A 5,023-nucleotide genomic window follows, 5' to 3' on the forward strand; every position below is an offset into this window, starting at 1 on the left:
TCCCAGGCCACAGCAGAGGGCTGGACTGGAAGAGGAGCAACCGGGACTAGAACCCGGCGCCAACAGGGGATGCAGGCGCCGCAGGTGGAGGATTAACCAAGTGAGCCATGGCACCAGCCTCTAGATAATGTCTTAACCCGCTACGCCACAGCACTGGCCCCTGCAGCCCCATTTCTAACTGCCACAGTTCACCCCCAAGGCCCTTCCCAACCTCCTAGAGCCTCTCCAGGTTCCTTCTCCCTTGGCTCTTGCCACCAACTGGGGAACATGGCATGACCTTTGCTTGGGTCTTGACCAGCATGAGAACAGACATCCTCAGCCATTTTCTGGATAAGGAGACAACCCCCACCTCAGACCAGGGACTGCATCTTAGACCCTCGCCCCCACACACACCCCAGACCCCGCCCCCCAGTCCCTTACCCTTGCCTCCCTCCTCCTCCCCCTGAGAGAACCTTTGAACCCTGTAGCCCAGAACTAAATAAACCTGCAATGTCCAAGAGCCCCAGTATGGTAGAGCTCACAGCTCCAGTGGGATCCACCGGGGAGGCCCCACCTCCCCCCTGCCCCAGGTGGGTTGGGCTGTCCCATAGCTGGCAGCCCTGGGTTATGGAGCAAGGACAAAAAGCCTTAGATCCATGTTGACCTCCCCTCTAAATACCATTCCTCTGCCCTGCTGATACAGCCCCACCCTGCCTGGACTGCTGGACACACCGTGTCTGGCGTCTGGATATCAGCCTGAGCTCTCCCCGCCCCTCCCAAGCTCTCCCCACAACTCAGCAGCTCAGCCACAGAGGCCAGCCTCAGCTCCAGCCTTCGACCCCTCCCAGCTCACACTGCGACTTCACGGGACCTTTAGAGCTAGTCCAAGGGGCCAGCACTGTGGCATAGCAGCTAAAGCCAACACCTACGGTGCTGGCACCCCCCCTCCCCAATATGGGCGCTGGTTTGAGTCCTGGCGCTCCACAGTGCTGACATCCCATCCGGGCTGCTCCACTTCCGACCCACCTCTCTGCTACAGCCTGGGAAAGCAGCAGAAGATGGCCCGAGTCCTTGGGTCTCTATCACCCACGTGGAAGACCCGGAAGACCTTCTTGGCTATTGGTTTGGTTCAGCTCAGTTCTGGGTGTTGCAGCCATTTGGGAGTGAACCAGTGGATGGAAGACCGTTCCTCTCTCTCTCTCTGCCTCTCTGAAACTGTTCAAGTAAATAAATAAATCTTTTTTTTTGTTTGTTTTTGACAGGTAGAGTTAGACAGTGAGAGAGAGAGTTAGAGAGAAAGGTCTTGAATTTGTTGGTTCACCACCCAAATGGCCGCTACAGCTGGCGCTGCGCCGATCCGAAGCCTAGAGCCAGGTGCTTCCTCCTGGTCTCCCATGCAGGTGCAGGGCCCAAGCACTTGGGCCATCCTCCACTGCCCTCCCAGGCCACAGCAGAGAGCTGGACTGGAAGAGGAGCAACAGGGACAGAACCGGCGCCCCAACCGGGACTAGAACCCGGGGTGCCGGCGCTGCAGGCAGAGGATTAGCCTACCGAGCCATGGTGCCGGCCATGAATAAATCAATCTAAAAAAAAAAAAAAAAAAAAAGAATTAGCCTATGCTCTCCCTGTATCAGCAGCACAGCTTTAGCTCAGACCCCCAAGCCCCTTCCCGCCACTTTGCACTATAGAAACATCAGTCTGTAAGGGCAGGTGCGCTCTCTCTGCTGTGCGTTCACCTGGGAGGGAGCCCCTCCCAGCCTTTATTCCTCTGAATAAGCCTGGTCTGGCTGTGACTTCGTGCTCTGTCTCTTCTTTCCTGACACAGGGTGCCTCCGTGGAGCAAATCCAGGTCCTAGTCCCCCACCCCTCCCACCCCCGTGTCTTGTGCCGGGAACAGGACTCAAGCCTGAGTCATGATGGCTGCACGGGGGACACAGGGACATGGGCGTTGCGCCTGTCAGCAAGTCCAGGCGTTCTCCTTCTTTACACGGAAGCCTGAGTTCCTGCGCCACTCCCTCGTGCTGCCCAGACTGCTAGGTCTGAGTCCTGGAGTGCCCCACCCCTGCCCCACCGCCCCCCACCCCCCAACCCCATTCCCTGTCGTGGGATCAGAGATCTGAGATCCCAGCCGGCTCCTCCTGATCCCCACCCACCCAGAGCGATGCAGCCTGTCTTGCCCTGGCCTCCCCTGTTCACTGCACAGTCATCCCAGGGGTGCTTCAGTGGTTTTGTTGTTTTTTAAGGATTGGCGATGGATCTCTCTCTCTCTCTCTTTTTAAGATTTGTTTATTTATTTGAAAGGCAGAATTACAGAGAAAGGAGAGACAGAGAGAAGGAGAGCTTTTCCATCTGTTTGTTTACTCCCCCAAATGGCCACAATGGCCAGGCTGGGCCAGGCTGAAGCCAGGAGACCAGAACTCCCTCTGGGTCTCCCACGTGGATGGCAGGGGCCCCACGCACTTAAGACGTCTTCTTCCTGGGTGCATCAACAGGGAATTGGATCAGAAGTGAAGTGGCCGGGACTCAAACCTGTGCCCCTATGAGATGCTGGCATTGCAGATGGCAGCTTAACCCACTGTGCCACAATGCTGGCCCCAAGGAGTGTTTCACGTCCACTGCGTCTTCTTCCTCAGGGCTCTATGACCCTGGAACTGATCCTCCGTGTGTATTTGGTGGCAGAGGCTCTTCCTGGCCGACTGGCGCGAGGACTCTGCAGTCTGTGGAGTCGCACTGTCCTTGGGTGTCACCGCTCCATCACTGGCAGAGTTTACTGAGCGCCCACTGGGGTGCAGGCACCTTGCTAGGTGAGGGGAAATGCAGGCAAGTGAGTCTCCTTGGGGAGTTCACAGCAGACGTGGAAGTGGGGTGCCACACCCCACGGGAGGAGCTCTATTGTAGGCACTGCAGGATCCTGTGCTGCCAGGCCCAGGGGAGGGGCGTGGCCAAGCCCCAAGACAAGGCTCCTCCTCCTCTCCTGCAGGACCCCGGCTGCCTTCCTGGCTTAGGGCAGCTTCCCGGCAGGCAGGCACTGGCCCAGCACACACCCCCTCCTCTCTGTAGACACATTTGCTTCTGTGCTTTTCCGCACCACTCACAAAGCCCTAGTGGCAGGTGTAAGCTCTGTGAGCTCAGGGCCTGCAACTGTTTGCTTCACAGCCTGCCATAGACTCAGAGCCTCGCCAGGGTCTGGCACAGGAGACGCTTAGTCCCTACTTGTTGAAGGGATGTGAACGGCACAGGGAAAAGATGAGGGCTAAGTCCTTCCCAGAGGAGCAGCTCCTCTTGCCTGGGACGGGCCCTTGGTCGCCTGTGCTTGTCCACCAGCCAGAGTGCCCATCCTTCCCCAGGTACCCAGCGTCTCCTGGGGTTCCATGTTTCTTGCTTGGCATGCAACTTTAGGGATGCTGCTTTCAGGCACCTCTCATATTGTATAGTCCCTAAATCCAGCATGATGGCGCCCCCTGGAGTTGTGCAGTGGCCACTACCAGGCAGGGAGCTTCTTGGCCCCAATCCCAGTCTCACCAGTACTCTGGGCAGTTTTAAGCCAACCACCATGCAGTGCCAGCCTTCTGAACAGAAGCTTTGGTTCTGGCTCAAGAAGTCTTTCCAGCTTTTCGCCCCATTTCCTGTTGCTTTTCTTTCATTTCTTCCCCGGAGTCAGCACCTGAGTCAGCACCCACTGCACGCTGGGTGAAGCAGGATGATCTATCGTTGGGACTTTCCCTCTGGGGCCCTTCTCTCTTGGAGGCCCAGCCTTGTGGCCTTGCCCTCGCCTCTCGCTGGCTAACCCGTTCTCTCCTCTTCCCCAGCCAGGAAGTGTGCAGTGGGCACATGGTAGCCCTGCTCGCTCAGAGGCACTGAGGAGCAGAGAGGACAGAAGAATCCAGGAACTCAATCAAGAGCACAGGGAACCCAGGACGCAGGGCACAGGGTAATGGGGAGTGTGGAGGGCACTCCAGCCACCATTCAGAGCTTCAGGGCGGAGAATCTGGTCCCTGAGTGCCCTCTACTACTTCCTCACAAATCGGTAGGCCAACAAATACTTGATTGTCTCCCACGATGGTGAACTCACCACCGCTCTTTCTTGTCCATTTCTCCCGCGGGAAGCTTTAATTATTAGAAAGTTCTTCCTTATAATGAGTCTACATTCACTCCCTGGTATTTGCTTTTTTTTTTTTTTTTTTTTCTTCTCAAGATACACAGAACCGATGTAGCTTCTGTTTCAGGAATTTAAAGATGGTCATCTGGCCCCTGAATCTGCTCTTCCAGGTCAGCATCTCTGTGTTCTCTCTCAGGTCATGGGCTCACCTCACCATCCTAATCCATCCATCTGGATGCTACAATTAACTCTTGTCCTCAAAATAGACCACACACTTCCAACAGGGCTGACTTTCACAGAGCCGGGGCCTGGGCACCACCTGTGCTCAGCACTAAGGCTCTCCTAGTGTCGCTCCGTGGCACGGGAGTGTCTTAGCTAGAAAATCACAGGATCCATTCTCACCAGCCAGAATCCACCTGCCGTCACAGACTGGCGTTATTCCAACCCCCACACATCTGGTGCAGATCATTACTTGAGAAGCAGAGAACCAGACTCTCTCTCTCTCTCCTCCTGGTCAAAGCTGGCCCAACCATCTGCCTGGATTCCTCCCAGTGACATGTTGAAGACTGCCTTCTTCAACAACACAGAATGGCACACTTGTGTCCATCCTACATGTCACTGAAAAGGAGCCACCATGGGGCTGGTGCTGTGGCATAGTGAGTTAAGCAACCACCTGCAATGCCAGCATCCCAGATGGGCTCTGGTTTAAGTCTTGGCCACTCCACTTCCAATCCAGCTCCCTGTTAAAGGCCTGGGAAACCAGCAGAAGATGGCCCAAGTCCTTAGGCCCTTGCATCCATGTGGGAGACCTGGAAGAAACTCCTGGCTCACAGCTTCAGCCCGTTGTGGCTATTTGGTGAGTGCGCCAGTAGATGGAAGATTCTCTCTCTCTCTCCCTCCTTCTCTGTCTGTAACTCCATGTGTCAAATACATAAAATAAATCTT

Source organism: Lepus europaeus, chromosome 11, assembly GCF_033115175.1.
Source record: "Lepus europaeus isolate LE1 chromosome 11, mLepTim1.pri, whole genome shotgun sequence".
NCBI lineage: Eukaryota > Metazoa > Chordata > Mammalia > Lagomorpha > Leporidae > Lepus > Lepus europaeus.